This window comes from Calidris pugnax, unplaced genomic scaffold (assembly GCF_001431845.1).
Source record: "Calidris pugnax isolate Ruff unplaced genomic scaffold, ASM143184v1 scaffold24, whole genome shotgun sequence".
NCBI lineage: Eukaryota > Metazoa > Chordata > Aves > Charadriiformes > Scolopacidae > Calidris > Calidris pugnax.
The window spans coordinates 40,366,694-40,384,374 of record NW_015090922.1 but is presented as its reverse complement, the minus strand read 5'-3'; the positions used below and the strand labels follow the sequence as shown (position 1 = coordinate 40,384,374).

General features: G+C 39.4%; 1 protein-coding gene across 1 annotated transcript in view; it reads right to left on the bottom strand.

The window, feature by feature from the left end:
• The window catches only part of TULP4 (tubby like protein 4), a 165,410-nt gene that overhangs the window by 110,110 nt on the left and 37,619 nt on the right, over nucleotides 1-17,681 (bottom strand). The gene's annotated exons all lie outside the window — the stretch shown is intronic.

Below are 17,681 nucleotides of genomic sequence, written 5' to 3'. Positions count from 1 at the left end.
TATATTCTGTGTGAGCAATACACTAGCACTATTCAAATCAGGAAAATAAATTACTATAAAGGGATATCATATTGGGTCTATTATATCAGGAATGGCGTGAAGTAAATAGGTAACACTATATTACTGCTTTTTCCAATGCAGAAAATAAAGGTCATTGAAGGAAATCAGAAGGATGGATACCCAAACAACAAAAGAATGTACTTTTTCCACACAACTCATGGGTAAATTGTACAATTCGCTGTACAGGATAGGTCAAAATTTTACACAGATGCAAAAAGTAGTTAGGCAAATTCAAGAAGAAAGCTGTAAGGACACAAAGTCCAGGTACATGGCCCAGAAAGCCCCTGAGCCACACACTCACTGAAAATAAAGGGCTGTATTGGGAAAGCACAACTGTGAGCTCACTGGTGCTTAAGCTCTTTCCTATGAGTCAGCTAATGGTCACTGGCAGAGACAGGACACTGTGACATTGGACATCTGATCTGATTCTCTATGAGTGCTCTTAACCACTGTGGACAAAGCTTTTAACATGTAAAACTTCATGCTGTCCTCTCTCAAACTGGTGATACACAGCTACAAGTTAATTCCAAAAATTGTCAGTGCCAGCGTTAATCTTTTCTCTTTCTCACCCCCTACCTCTGGTAAAGTCTGCTCGGTACTTCTTTTTCACTCCTTTTCTCAAAAAGTCAATATTTGAAGTTTTAACTATCTCTTTTGTTCTCTTCACATCAAAAAGTTCAATTGTAATTAAGTTAAAACCCTGGCAAGAGACATTTTAAGAACACTGAGCAGTATATCTCTGAGTAAGCTAATATAACAACACAGGCAGTGTCACATAACATCTATTTCTACTGTACATCTCAGCACAGAACCTTCCTTACCAGACCAAATGCCTCAAATCACAGTTGCAATGAATACCTCAAGACCTCATAGGACTTCTTAGATTGCATTACCACCAGAAAGTCCAAGTAGAAATCTCTGGTCTAAATTAATCTATCACAAAGCAATGGGAATCAAGGAGGCATGCCAGAAAGTAGGACTAAGCCATTTCAGAAATGTGTATGGGGTTTGGAGCTGATCTAATTAAGACAAGGAGACAAATCAGCAAGACAAAGAAATGCTAAGCACCAGCTAAGGCTAAAGAGTTTCATTCCAAAATGAAAAAGTAAACTACTAGGAATACAGGAAAAGCAGAATTTAGACGTGTGGTAAAGACAGATAAAATGAAAAAAATAAGAAAATATTCAATTTTCAAATAACAGCTTCTCAAAAAGCTCTGAAGACTGGGGTGTTTTATCACCCCATAAACCCAGTACCACAGCAATAGTTTTCAGAAGTGTCACAGCATACTACCAGTGAAGAACAGAAATACAAAGTGCTAAATAGTAGATTGCATACAGGGCGTAAACCAGACTATTCCTTTCATCATATTCCTTTTACCCACATCCTGCATATCTGGGCGTAGCACCCATCTGCAGGTCCATTCAACACTGCAATGAAGAGGATGGGGCTTCACATCAGTATGACAATTTTGGATTTATGAAGACAACTTCAGTGTCCAAGAGAGCCTCAGTAGAGTCAGACCTCTGCTTGATGTGACGGCAATCACTACTTTACATTCTCTTCACTATTTCAATTAATGTATGTTTTAAATGAAAACAGTCGTTCTATTTTTAACATACAAATACCAAACACACATTAATAAGGAGAAATTTGCAATGCTCCACTACTTTGTAAAGCTCCAGCCATACCGTTCATAACATCCCTTGGATATCTCTCACAAACCAGTCATGACTCTCCAATTCATACAAGACTCTAAAGGTAAGAATCTGTAGCATCTTCCTAGTCACCTGCAGATTGCCCTCAATTACACCTTTAAGACAGGACAGTAATGACTGAAACCTTTTCCAGTTAGATGATGATTATACATGTGCTCCTGATCCCAATGCTTAGGGGATTCCACAAAGGAGCTGCTCCAGCATCCACACTGGGAATCGCACCAGGACCCTGGCAATAGATGACCATAAAACTTTAAAGGTCACAGCAAGCAAGACACGGGACTTCTTACAACTGCCTTTTTGCATACCCACTCTGCCCAGTGTCTCTCATTATCCTCCAGGACAGTCAAGTTCCAGCTTTCAAAAGCACCAATTTCACATAAAGAGATTCAAAAGGAATAAAGGAAGAAAGAGCAAAATATTGTACTATTATTAAAACATTTTTAACACAAAAGGGTGTGACTGCAAGCAGGGAGGGAGTGAAAACTACAGGAATGCTGCCTGAGGAAAACCAGCAGTGGAACTAAAGATATATTTTATTATTATTAATTTATTTGTACCATTTAAACAAACGCCTAAATGGACCAAGTGGAAAAAATAACCATCAGTAAGAGTCCCATAAAGTGGCAGCTATGCAAAGCAGAAACCAACCCCGGGTTGCCAGGAGGTGTAACAAAAGAGAAGCATAATGTTCAGCTTGTGTTTGTTTTGAAATTTAGAGCTGGAAGCATGAGTTGATGTTACCAAAAATGTCAAGATAGATGTTAAACTTTTCTCCCATCCTCAATAATTTAACCTGTTTAGGGGCAATAACTTGGCACAGGTGAAGGATTACAGTGCTGATTACAAACAAGCAGGGTCCATTTCTGGAGAAATAATCTCAGAAAAAGGGGATGGTTTAGATAAGCTCTTGTACTTGGTCTTCATCAACCTATAGCATTCTGATGGCTACAAAAGGTTTGTCTTAGGAAAGAGAAGAAATCAGCAAGGTCAGTAAACCCAAAACCTCAAAAGGATGCATCTTTTTACAACTTCTAGACCTCATCCTGCAAAACATTTCAGTACTTGGGTCTTCTGCGCTTAATAGGTGGATAAGGACCCTGACACTGTAATTCCAACCAAAGAAATCAAACTTGTCTTTTGTAAGAGCAGCTCTCTGACCTGTATCAGCACAACCATCTCCCTCCTTGCAGCTGGTTGTTCATGGGCAGGTTGAAAAGGCCAGGCAAAACCAAACCGAAGCCTGCAGGCTGCATGTCAGAGAGGGACTCTGCCTGCTCCGGGTGCCACATTGCACCAGAGTGACTTCCACCCCTACATAACAGCTTAAATTTCTGCCTAACATTTCAGCATGCACTTCTTTTCTTGCCCTTTTCTGGCTGCCTTTACTGCAAGTCTTGTTTATTTCAACGAGCTATTTTAACCTATTTCAGGTCCCCTCCCTTTGCTCTTTTATCTCCTACCCTTGTTTTTCCCATTCCTTTGAGTAGCTGGGAACTAATCCCTTTCTGGGTGGTTCACAAGAGGTCTATTGGGCTTGTCCTTGTGTCTGACTGTTGTTTTTTTTTTTAATCTTGCCTAGCTATGTATTTTATTTGGCAGTTTTATGTAAGGATTTGGTTTTAGTGTTTCGTATCTGTTTTAATTCAGCCCATAGATGCCTCACAATAGGCAACTTAAAATAAATAAGGATGACATTCAAATGGTTTCACACCACACATGGGCAAGAAAAGAGATGTTGCAATAAAGCATTTCAGTGATAAATGAATTCTCAGGCCCAGACAAGAGGTAAACATCCAAAGGCGCCATTATCTAATGCCTTTCATCTCAAAGAGCCCCGGGGCACTTTATTATATAGTTTTATTTATAAAAAGGAGATCATAAAATAGATTAATATTCTAAAAGACCCAGCATGCTATTTGAGCTAGAGTTTGTCATATACTTGTACGTTTTAACAGCTTTTTGATGTCAGATGGTTTGGCATCCTTGTGACTGAGAGATCCTGCCTCACTCTTTTCTCCTCCATAGATTGACTCTGTCTCCTGCTGCTGGGATCCTTCACAAACCCTGCAAAATTGGGAAAGTGAATGAAGAACTTCTGCTACAGCTTCAGGCCAGTCCCCAGTGACGGATCAACTCCAGCTACCTCCAACACAGAGTGCCATCACCATAGACTTGCAGTGGCTCTTGCAGCTGTGTAAGGCACAAGAGTTTGTCGGCGCTGGTGGTAACACCACAAGGGAGAAGGGCAGCCAAATCTCATTCCTTAGCATGGCCATGACAAAGCACCTGGGCTCCACGCTTGTGCCACCTTCAGCAAAGCATGGGAATGAGCATATTCTACAGCTGCCCCTAAGGTAACTTCCACTTCCACTTCCACTTCCAGGTGGAAGACTGGGCATCATTGGTCTGGATACGCTGTGCTCCTCATCACTACCTGTGAGAAATGTGATATAAAATGCCAGGCTGATCCCCTGGAATGACACCCACTGCTTCCAGTGACAATGACAAGAAGTGACAGGAAATTTCAAAACAGCATCCAGAGTTATTAGCTTGCTAATAACCACCCAAAAATCAACACAAATTGGTGAGCAGCCTTCCGTCAATTATGTGATTGTCATGATTAGAGTTGTTCCAAAAATTTTCAGCTGATCAAAAATCCTCAAAAATAAGCCTCTTATTTTCAACTTAGACTACTATTGGCTCACAGAAATGGAAAATCTGTGTCTTCAATTTTATTTTAAGTATTTTCAAGGTTTCACCTCCCTACTTATCCCAAGTAGTGAATGAAGAAAGCAGCAGGCTTTCCTCAAGCAGAATTACACATATTGAGGAGCGAGAGAAATAGCTTTTGAAAATTCTATTTTAAGTGAAAAAATTCAAATACTTTCAATTTGTGAAAAAACTCAAATAGAAAGTCGTTCTTATCATCAGAATATTATGTAAAATAACATTTTACATAATCTAACATGCTCCACTAAAACCAGTGCTGTCCACACTATTATTTAAAAAATAATAAGTCATCTTTCACTGTTAAGGAAAATTATGAAGGAAAAATTCAATTTCACAAGAACTATAGCTAAATCTATACTGACAGAAGTTACCCACAAGTGCCGCAGCAGAGTACAATGGAATTGTTGTTAAAGAATACTTGTAAAAATAATTTGGAAAATTAACCATCATCACATTGGTCAGTAAACCCAAAAAAGCACGCTCTGCAACCACCTGGAAGTATAAAGGACATTTTAAAAGACATTTTACCCCCTCTCTAAAACGTCCTCTACATTTCACATACCTTCTTTAAGGCATTTTAGGGGCATCTGCTTTATTCTGGTAATATAAGGGCTTTAAAATGCAGCCTTAAGAGTAATTTATTTAGCAGTAGCAACTATTTACTCAATAAATTTGCTCCCCATGTGACAATTTGCTCACCTCTGCTGACATTCAAGATAAGAAGTTAACACCACAGAGTTATAGTAAAGAGAAAAGATAAGTTTTTGTTGCTTTCACAACCAAAGGAATATCTTTACTCTTAAATACAACAGTTCATTCCATTATACCCACTTGAACCCACTGAAGTACCATATTAGACAGGCAATATAAGAGAGGTAACCAATATTAACCTACAAAATCTTGCATTACTGGTGGGATTGAAAACTCCACTTGATTTTTCAGACTGCGGTGGTATTTGCAGTTCTGATGAGGATATAATAAGTTTGCTGATTAACTGTCTAAATTTCTCAAGCGATTCTGGAGTTAATTGACAGTAAGAAGCTTCACTCCATGTACTATCTGACTTTCTTCTAGCTTTCACGCCTACCCAAGGGAGTCACACTACCATGTTTCAGATTCAATTAAATGCCTGTGATTCTCAGTCTTAATAATCACTGCAGCATATAAGTACATCACAGAATTTTTTTAGAACACTTAAAAGTCAAGCTCAACAGGGCAAGTTAGATCTAACATCTCTAATGTTATCATCAGCAACACTGAACGCAATTATTAAAACCTCCCATTAATAGCAATCGTGTTATACATCCTCTGGGCACAATCTGCATCACTACAATTGTTCTGAAGTTCCAAACAGGTGATTTCTAAGCTGAGGAACCAACTGAATCACTATGAGCTGACAACTGAAAAAGAAACACAGCTGAAGAACCCCTTACTCTTACGGCTATACACCTAGAATCTCAAGTTTGAAGTTAGCTATGCTGTCCATCAAGGAATCCCTCAAGCTTAACCAGATATATACCAAAAAAACACTGCCCACATGCTATGGGGCCAAATATTACTCATGATCAAACTCTGAAGATGAGTCATGAAAATTTATTTTAAAATTGGCTTGTGAAATCAGATCCCCAGAAGATCATCAAGATTAGACTGACAAAAGCAAATGCTTTAAGACGAGGAAAGACTGGCTACCTGTGTAGAATTAGAGTATCTGAGCATTAAATGAAAATTAATTCATCTTTACAGTTCCAAAGATAGTCAAATGGTTACTACCATTACTCAGAAAATGAGAAATACATCCTGGTTCTGGTGAAAAGCTCAGTAAAAAAACCCCATCCTCCACAGCAACATTCAGCTCTCCAGTGACAGGGCTTCACTTTTCTTCATGCCCTTCACTGCATATTTATTGAATTCAGAAACAAGTAATAAAAGAGTTTGTTCAAGCAACTTTCTCTCATCCACAGACCCCATACAGGCACTGAATGGAAGAGAAACTCCAAGGAGTCAAAAAAAAAGAAAAGGTAATTGAAAACTGAATCATAATATGTATGCGCCAACACATTCAAAGAAATGAACTGACACAGTAAAACAACTGCAGGTAATGCTGACATTTCATAACTTCTGATAGCTTAATCTTGCTCTCTGATACACAATGGCTGTCTGACAAATTGCTCAAGCTTTACAAAAGAAATAGGAAAAACCTACATGTTGCTCCTGACATCCACCATCAATCCGCAAAACGAATAAGCAGGACTGATATCTACTATCTACATTTAACTAACAGCTATTAAAGTTGTCACCTCTGGTTTGGATCACTCACTACAGAGGATGAAGATATTTTGACTGCATCTGATAGCTATTTATGAATTAAAGGGAATTCAGGACCTCGGAATGATAGGTCCAACCCCAGGGCCTGACAGTCTCATTAGAAAAGCGGCAGGTTGGCTTCTCCTTCCAGGTATGCCCTTCCAGGTACTCCTGCATCTCGCATCCAAACAGTCCCAAACTCCCACCCTACCCACCACACTGCCCAGTTCCCCAGGGTCTGCTCATCCCCACTTCCACCTAAACTCTGAGCTCTTTCCCCTACTCTCACGGACCTCGCTACCGCTTAACATGTAATTGTAATTAGACCCCTACATCAAATTAGTAAAACCATCTGCTTCAATAAACACCAGTAAAAACAATAATAAATGTTCATCATGTGAAATTACCTATTTTTCAACAGTACAATAATAATATTTGAAAGCTTACCATTTCTAGAGAGCAAGTAGAAATAACGTTAACAATTCAGGTGCTACTATTATTTGCACCAACAATTTGAAAACAAAGTTTTAATAGCAAGGCATTTCTAATACTATTAGTAGTATTAGAAAAAAACAACCCGAGAAACAAGAGTGTTTCCAGTATTCAAAAGCTTTCAAATTTCTGTCCTGGAGATTACAAACATAAACGTCACAAGAAACTTAAAAATAACAGCTGCCCAAAACCATCAAGTTTAAAATCTTTTAAGTATGTGTCTTATTATTTGCTGACAGGAGATATGCTTGTGACTAAACTTCTGTGTATTTCAGTGCAATAGTCTCATGGTCAGAAACTATCTTGAAAAATATCCCAAGTGAAGTAATAAAATGCCTAGTGCCCAGCAAGATTTTCCATCTTGGGTACATATATCAAAAAGGTGTTTCTAGTTTAGTTTCAGTTATTAAAAATGGGGAACTTGTAGGAAAGAAATACTGACAGTACCTGAATAGCCATAGTAAAAGAAGAAATTGTTTCCTTCAAAACAAAACAGCTGAATAGGCAAAATAAGAGGACAGAAAACTTACTCCTTTTGTTAGTTTATGATTCATGCCTATTCACAACAGATTTGAAGAATCATTAATTAGAAAATGAGAATATTCAAAGGTCACTAGGAAAATGCTACGCTCTCATTTAAAATCGTATCACGTTACAGTATCTCTCATCTATTTGCACATTTATCAAGCTCCACATGAATTTTTAGCTCAATATAGAACATTTGTTTTATATTTTATGAAGTTAGCTGAAAGTAAAGCATGACACATTAGGAGACTGTACAAGGTCCCCAGATCAAACGGTTTAGTTCCTCATTGGCTTACTTTTCTGTGGAACAGAACCTTTCCATGGCTGTTATTTTTCCAACTGCTTTACTTACATGAATTTATTTTATCTGGAAGTATATGTAACATATCCTTTCATATTTATATATATATATTTAATAGAATGGTTTGGGTTGGAAGGGGCTTTTGAAGGTCCAACCTCCCTGCAATGAGTAGGAACCTCTTCAAGTAGATCAGGTTGCTCAGAGTCCCATCCAACCTGGCCTTGAATGTTTCCAGGCACAGGGCATCTACCACCTCTCTGGGCAACCCATGCCAGGGTCTTACCACTGCCATTGCAAAAAATTTCTTCCTTATATCTGGCCTAAATCTGTTACTCCTTGTCCTATTGCTACAGACTCTGCTAAAAAGTTTGTCCCCATCTTTCCTACAGGCACCCGTGAAGTACTGGAAGGCTGCAACAAGGTCTCTGTGGAGCCTTCTCTTCTCCAGGCTGAACAACCTCTACTTTCTCAGCCTGTCTTCCTAGGAGAGGTGCTCCAGCCCTCCCATCAGTTTTGTGGCCCTCCTCTGGACCCACTCCAACAGGTCCACGTCCTTCCTAAGATATATGTAAATATGTAAAATACCACTTCTTTGTATGTTTTCTAGTCACATGAACAAGCTTAGTCCTTCAAGTCTTACAAACAAGTTTCAATTATTGTCGCAATTATGCAAAGCTACAGAAAGAGCAATTAAAATAAAAACAAGGCTGTATAAAATTATATACATACAGAAACAAAATTACACACATTTGCTTCAAATGGTACTTTAGGCTCATCTATTTTTAGACAAGGCATCTCCCTCTCCCATCTCGGGCAGAAGGTGGCTCATTTTAGTTGTTAGCAGCAGCTCAGGACCTTCAGGATGGAGAAGCAACCTACACCTGTAATTACTGACACCCGCTGCCAGCCAGTAAAGGCAGTCATCTCCCTGGCCAGGATAATCACAACCACAACTCACTTCTGCACTTGGAGGGAACTGAGCAGAAAGCTGGCTGAGGCAGGGCGATTTTAACACGTACCCAGTGACCACAATTCTGGAACCGTTACCACAATTAACCCAATGAAACTCCAGCTCCAGTTAGGACCTTTAATAATACATAATAACATTGTGTCAAAGCCTAATTTGAATCTGGTTAATCAACAGAATGACTTTATGGCAGCCATAAGACATAATGACACGGTATAACTGGTTGCATAAGTAGTATGTATTAAAACGACAATATTCTAATTAATTTGTTAACCTCCTGGCTGGACTTGTTTCTTCTGGAGAAAGTATTTAAAGCAGGACAAATTTTATCCTTGTCAACTATTCTTAATTTGAAACACTGCTTCAAGAGACTTCTGATTTCCTTCAAACAAGAACAACATATATACATTCCAATACATATTTCTCAATAAGCAAGTCTTGGTTTACGTTTTTATAACTTGCATTTTTATAACCTTTATAACTTGAATATTGCTAATATTCAAGCCACCTTATGACACACAGACTTCTCTCACAAGTGGAACGCAGGGTCTGGGTTCACCTTATGACACACAGACTTCTCTCACAAGTTAAATGCAAGGTCTGGGTTCCTAATTAGTTAAAGGACTACTAAATCTGAAGAAACCATTGAGGGCACTATTCTGGAAGCGGTAAGAATGCTGAAAATGCAATGAAATTTAAATGAAACATGTAGAAGTTTGACGGCATTTCATAGGAAAACAGCAATTCCTACTTTAACATCTGTGATCAACTTGTGGGCAAAACTAGAATTGCCAAGATGACACACGTGAGAAAACATTTATCTTATGCACCAATAAACATAACTTATGCTAACAGCTCACTTTGTACAGTAAAGCAATCCGTGCCTGTAATCGTAACATCAAATGTTCTTCCATTTCGTACACTTTATTCAGTATTGCTCCCATTTAGGTCATGAAGTATAAGCCTAACTCATGACATTACCAGAACAAGAAGTGACAGGTACTCTCAAACTGCAGCCTTTCTTACTCACTTAGTCCTCTGCATAAAGAAACCTAATTTCAAGGAACCACATTTGGAGCCTCCATTCCCTACAATAAATATAACTCCCTCCACAGCAGCACCGTTTATTAATTAACCAGGTATTTAACATTATCACTTCTGTGCAGCAGCAGATAACACAGCTTCATTGTACGCCCCCAGAATACTGCTGAACTGAGGAGTGAGATATTTACGTATTACCAGGCTCACGAAATACTTCACAGGGCCAAATCAAAATTAAGGGAAGGGAAAGAATAAGGAATAGGATCCCTTTTCCTTACGATAATCCTAACATAAAGACCTGCTCGTATCCCTTGTAAACTAAGCTCTCTAGGATGCAATCAACACTCCTTCTACCAACAGCAGAGCATCAGGAAGCTCCCTCATTGTATCCTCAAACCAGCCTGCTGGGATATCTTCCCATGTGCACCCTTTAAAGATAAGGTCATTCCTCAAGAAAGGCCCTCATTAGGGTAGCTAGAAATTACAAACATATCTTTGCTTTTAATATTTTGTAATTGATAAAAATCAAGCCTGAGTCTCCTTCTCACCTCTTTTTCCACCGACGTAATTCTCCGTTGTGTCTCTACTGGGAGAATTACCTTGATTCATTCCTTTCGGTGGAATCAGATTTTCTGTGAAACTCAACTTCCTCTAACTCTTTTCAGGTTAAAGGTTTTAAAACTGTCTCTTCCCTGGGTGGAAGAACCCTCTGTCTTTCTTTTTTCCATCTTACTCAGATGATGGCGTTCTCCTTCAATGGGCTGAAACACTCCCTCTTTCTCAACTCCTCCAACGCCTCTTGAAGGTCCTTATGCTTGACCCCCTCTCCAGGACACTACTCAAGACATTAACTTCAGGAGGTCACCATACTGCCAGTCGTGTCCTCTGCTGCTGGCCATTACCCTCTCTGGAAACTACTTCTGTGGAACTGACTGCTGCCTTCTGCTGACTGTGAAAGCCAGATCTCCCACACGTTTGCTCAGCTTCACAAAAGCCAGTGTCAATCTCAGCTTGGACGACATTTCTGAGACTGGCTCTCCTGCACATCTACAGGTACATGTCCACACCTATCCTAGGTAGCGATGATCTGCTGCTGCAGGCTTCTTCACAGTTCTGCCTGTCTTTCCTTGATGAAATCGTTACTTGCTATTTTCTCATTTTACATGCAGATGAACGCACTCAGTAATTAGGGCACTGCTACCTTTGTGATGCAATTTCCTTCAGAAGTCAGCTATTTCACTGACTACATTTAGCCCTTTTTTATTACTTTGTTGTAAGCAGGGCTACAGATGTCTATACCTTGCAACAGAATTATGCTCTGCAGCTTCTTCTAGAACTTCTTTCCAAGGGGCACAGCTTGTGCCACATATGCAGTTTCTTCTCTTCAGCTTAGTGACAATTCTTGTTCCTTAATTCTGCTTCTCTTGAAGTTACCCTCACATCCAACAGCTTCAAATTTCATCTGCATTTTAATTATCTCTGCCTGTAATTTCCCATGAGGATTTTGACTACACTTTCCAACTACTTGACTACTCGGAATATCATCTGGATTCATCTTCAGAAAAAATGTTCTGTGCCTCCTCTAGCACATCCGTTTGTTCTCTCATTTTAGCCAAACTTGAATGGCTTTTCTCCACAATTTTGCATATTTCACACTTCCCGCCTGCCTTCAAGAGTTGTGGTTTTTGATGTTGCTCCACCAGTTTAGGTGCAAAGGATTTCACCCAGACTTACAAACAGATTTCACAGAATCACAGAATGGTTGGTGTTGGAAGGAACCTCTGGAAGGTCTAAGCACCCTGCTCAACCAGGGATAGACAGCCAGTTGCCTAGGACTGTGTTCAGATGACTTTTGAACATTTCCAAGGATGGAGACTCCACAGCCTCTCTGGGCAACCTGAGCCAGTTGCCCTCACAGTGACAAAGTGTTTCCGGATGTTCACAGAGAACCTCCTGTGGTTTAGTTTGTGCTCATTGCCTCTGTCACTGAGGACTACGGAAAAGAGTCTGGTTCCATCTTCTTTGCACCCTCCCTTCAGGTATTTATATACATTGTTAAGATCCTCCTCTTCAGGCTGAACAGACCCAGCTCTCTCAGCCTTTCCTCAAACCAGGACAATGTGAGGTGCTCCACTCCCTTTATCAACCTTGTGGCCCTTTATTGAACTCTCTCTAGTATGTCCATGTCTCTCTTGTATTGGGGAGCCCTCCAGAACTGGACACAGACCTCCAGATGTGACCTCAGCAGTGCTGTGCAGAGGGAAAGGACCATCTTCCTCAACTTGGTGACGATACTTGTCCCAGTGCAGCTGAGGACACCATTTGCATTCCTTGCCACAACAGCACGTTGCTCGCTCATGTTCAACTCAGCATCCACTGGGATGCCCATGTCCTTTTCTGCAAAAATGCTTTCCAGGTGGGTGGCCCCCCGCATAGATTGTGGTGCATGGGGTTCTTCCTCCCAGCTGCAGGACTCTGCACTTCTAGTTGAAGTTCATGTCAGCCCATTTCTCCAGCCTGTCAAGGTCCTTCTGGATGGCAGCACCACCCTCTGTCATACCAGCCACTCCTCTCAGTTTGATGTCATCTGCAAATTTGCTGAAGGTAAACTCTGCCCCATCATCCAGATCATTAATGAAGATGTCAAACAGGACTAGACTCAGTTTTGATCCCTGGGGTACACCACTAGAATCTTATGGGAGACAGTGTTGCCTGTTGTCTTCAGAGAACACCCAAAATTGCCAGATCAGGCTCCACCAATACACATCTTCCACCAACCTGAGAACCCTGCTGTTAATCAGGGCAAGGGGTGCGAACTTCTACCTGCCAGAGTGTCCTTCTGAATAGCAGAATAAATCCACTGTACTTTGCAGTTTCATTACATTCTGACCAGGCTAAACAACGATGTATTTTCTTCATTACTAAAGTCATCTGTGTACATCTCATTTCCTTAAAATGCAAAAAAATGACAAATAAAGATACTATTTTCCAATATATTAATCTGTACAGGAATTCCAGAACTAGAACACCACAATTCTATTTTGAAAACTTAAAACCAGCACTTCTTTTTGAAAATTCACAAAATTCTCCATAATTCAACTTCATTTTCATTACTTCCTGTAACATTTTTGTTATACAACTGGATTACTTCCCTTTAAAGAATCTCCTAATTCAAAGAGAACACAAAGAAGTCCTTCAGAAGTTCACACATGTTCACAAAAGATTGCTATCAGGGCAGAAATATACATTATATATATAATGTATATATATATAAAATATATATAAAATATATATAAAATTTTATAGGCCCAAGTGCCTATAAAATTTCTTTTGTCTGTCCTCCTACATCCTAGCTATACTTGACAAGCAATTACTTGGTGCTCTATGTTCAATTATATTGTGAAATGTTTATGGCTCGTAATGGGTATCTTATCTGTTCAGACGATATGTAATTTGGTGAATTCCTCTGGGAACCGTTTAAACCAAGGCAGTGTCCTTAATGATTCTTATGGCTCAGAAATGCTACCATAAAACCTGATTTCTCCACTATTCAGATGCTCAGTGTATATGTATGCATATTGAGTTGCAACCTTCCTTACTCAGAAGGTGCTCCTATTCCAAGCTTAGGTATCAACTATCAGTAGTAATCTCACCTATTCACTACATCTGTACATCCTCATCATTAAGCTCTTGTTAAAGAAAATGCGCTTATTTTCCTTGAGTATCCAAACTATCATTGCAAAAAAAATTGTTCCTATCCAGAGCAACAGTGTACCTTCACCCTAATTCAAAAGACAAGAGATGCTTCTTGGACATATCATTATCTTGCAATATTCACATTGTTATCTTGCAACAATTTAACATGAATAAAAGCTTAGGGTTCATTTCTGATAAAGGTAAGCTTGATTCCACTTCAAACTTTGAGTAGAATTATCTAACAACATGACTGTAGCCACCTGTTACAGCACAGTAAAACATTGACATTGATCACCCGCTTCCAAATATAATTAGTTTTGTTTAAAAGCTGACAATACTGTTTTCATGTCTTACATTCCTTTTTTTTTTTTTTACCTAGCCTTGGGGAATGATTTTCTAGACGCTTATTAAAACAAAAAAGAAAAATTGTAATTTAAATTTTCCCAAAGCGGATGACCTATCTATCCTTTGCAGGGAACGCACTGCGTACGCGTGACTGTAGCGGATAAATCAGTGCAGCATCACCAACTCCCACCACCCAGCTACAGCTGCAGCAACATTGGATGGTTTGCTTCAAAGCCACACGGCTGCTTAAGGACAAATATAATCCTGTACCTTAGTAAGAGGAGAATGCACTGAGCAGCCAACCTCCCCTGAACTTGGAAGAGGTCACGGAGACTGGGATTCTGAGGCAACTGAGAAAGACGGATGGACAGACAGAAAGGGCCAAATTTTTGTGGAAGCAGAAGCTGAGCATGGCTGGAAAAAAAACAGTATCGCAAAGAAAAAAGACACGTTGAAAGTTGTCCCACTTCTTAGAGTGAACAAGCTATACAGAAGGTGTACCAGAACAGTTTAGGCCGTACCTTGGGGTTTGCAAACTGACACAGGGCACAGAAACAGGACTGCTACTTGTTGCTTAAGGGAAGGAGATCAACCCCTTCCAACTTCAGCTCCATTTATTTCCTTTGCTACCTCTTTTAAGCAAAGGGTAAGAAAGATGCCTCCTTGCGTGCCACAGAGCCTATTTAAGCTTCATCAGAAGTTTAAAAGATTGGCAAGAAAAAGACTAACAAAGAGGTTTAACATGTATTTTGGCTCTTTTAATACTTGTTTTAAGAAATTAAAGTACTCAAGCACCAAGTGCAGAGTAGACAGTTCAAGAAGGTATAAGAAGGAGCCTGCATGAAACCCCAATGTGTTTGTCCTTTCTGAAAATAAGTAGTGAAAAAAGCCTGGCAACACTAGTCACCATATAAATTTAACAGACACAGCTCAATCAGGCACAGGACCTAGTCTCCTACAAGTCACTTCCCACAGAAGGATTAATCCTGGCTCTCTCTGCTGCACTGTTTTTCTGTAGCCATAACAGCTTAAGGACAGAGGAAGGGCATGGTTTGTAGACAGATTTAGCACTGTATCAGCTAGCAGCATTGTAAAATCTAGGCAAGCATTCATAAACACAAGTCTTCTTCAGAACCTTGTATGCCCAAAAGCTTGTCTGTCTTTTCCAATTTTAACAAAAAGATGAAACAGCTTAAGGACAGAGGAAGGGCATGGTTTGTAGACAGATTTAGCACTGTATCAGCTAGCAGCATTGTAAAATCTAGGCAAGCATTCATAAACACAAGTCTTCTTCAGAACCTTGTATGCCCAAAAGCTTGTCTGTCTTTTCCAATTATACTAGCTCGCTTTAACAAAAAGATGGTATTTCTGCCAACAAACCTTGTCCTGTCTTCTGCGTACAGTGACAGAGAAGCAGGAGAGAAGATCTGCAGTACCACTGCAGTTTACATCAGTGTATGTCTCGTACCACTGAGGCTTCTGTAGCCAAAAGGCATCATTACGGTACCTCTCTACCTCAAGATTTCTTAAGCGTTCACCACTAACAACTGTTCCAACCATGTCTGAAGGCAACACTTGATAGAAGGTACCCAGGCTGTCAAGACTCACACACTGACTTGTTTTTCCTCTCCAGGAATCATAATAAAAATCACATGTAAAATTTAAGGTTCAAATGTCAGTTACAATTAAAACAGACAAAGGCGCTTTTTTAAAAAAAAAAGAAAGGCTTTCTATATTTTTTCTATATTTTTACCAGTAACACTATAAACAAAAAACATTGTTGAAAAGGTTTGTTTGTTTAAAATTTATTTCCTATGCAAGCAATAGGCTTCTGGAAATAATCTGCTCTGCCAGAATTGCTCAGAACTTTCACGTACAAGCTCAGAAAGGTGGAGAGAATAAAGAATAGCTTTCTTTTCAAAACAGGAAAAACGATTTGTAACCTCCTTCCACTGTAAAATAAAACCAAACCAAGAACAGTGCAGAGACTTCCATAACCAATGTCGTATGAAAAGCAACATTTATTGAATATTTCTGAAGGACAGCATTACTTTGAAAAGCTGTAACTGAAAATAATTCCTTTGACAGTCCAGCTGAAATATGTTTATGTCCCTGTCTACTTCGAAATCCTGTGCTAAAAAAACAGGGTGGTTTTTGCAGCTGGAGTCATGTACTTAGGATACTCAAATAATGACAAATGTAAAAAAAAAAAGAACAATTTTCTTTACATTTACACAAAAAAACACTATGCCTACTCAGTAATGTGTTCATCACATTCCTTAATTCACTGCATGAGAATTTGCATATTCTTGCACTACTTTTTAATGCTTCAGTCCAGCAATTAGCATACTGAATCATATTAAATATATCAAAGATGTCTCTTTAGTTAGCACAGTGAAAAGAAAAATATGCACCTGCAAAACATTATTTTAAACACTAATATTTTAAGAAACATTAAGTGCCATAGAAACTGTTACCTTCTTAATACACTAGACACAACAGAACTCATTAGAAGAAACACCTACAGCAGCACCATCCAACCAGTTTGATTTGCAGACATCCTGTAAATCTTTCACTGGAAAGGAAGCTCCTGTAAGGCTACTGAAATCCACTGAGGATATGTTTGGGCTCTTTTTCTAATTATCTTTCACAGATTCCCTTGCAAGTCTCTCCTCAGAAACCTCAGGATGGACCAGAAGCTGAAAGCCAGGGTCTCTGTAGTAATATTAAAAAAATAAAAGTATTCATCAGTCTGGCATGCTTCAGTCACACTGGGTGAAACCCTGACCTTAGTGAAGTGACCAGATATTTTTCATTTAATCTTTAATTCATCACAGAAATAATAAGAGTCATAAAAGGAATGTGTTCAATTATTTTCTAACACTGTTCTCCAGTACAGTCAAGTAAAGTCAAGTTAGGTCAAAATCAAAGACTTCTAAATTTCACTCTTTAATTTCTGCACAGCATTGCATTTACACGAGCAGGGGAGGGGAAGGTATTTTAGGCTACTTCATCTCTGCTCCCTGGCTGCTCATTCTACCTGACTCATGAAAGAAACCCACCAAGTGCCAGCCTCCATCACTTTGTTCTCCCAGACCAAGGGAAGTGCTCCAAAACCAAATTAAACCATGTGTCTGCAGCCATTCACATCTGCTCCATCCAGCACCGACCCTCCCAGAGACACCTCCCAGGTTAGAGATGGAACGTGCTTCCTACAACACGTGAAACACGTCGTAGCTGCACAACTGCTGCACAACACACATTTCCTCTTCCTTCTGCATTAAAGTTGCTTCTGCCTTTGATACAGGCCCATTTCAATATTAATTTTTAGAATGCTGAGCCTTACGGAAATGAGATTTAGGACTAAAAATGCAATGCCAAAGTTGAAAAAAAGATCTATCAAAAAATGCAGCATTTTCACCCCTTGCCACTGAATAAATGGAATAGGCTTAGTTTAATCCCTGCAATCATCCTTAGAAACTACAAATAAAAAGAACGT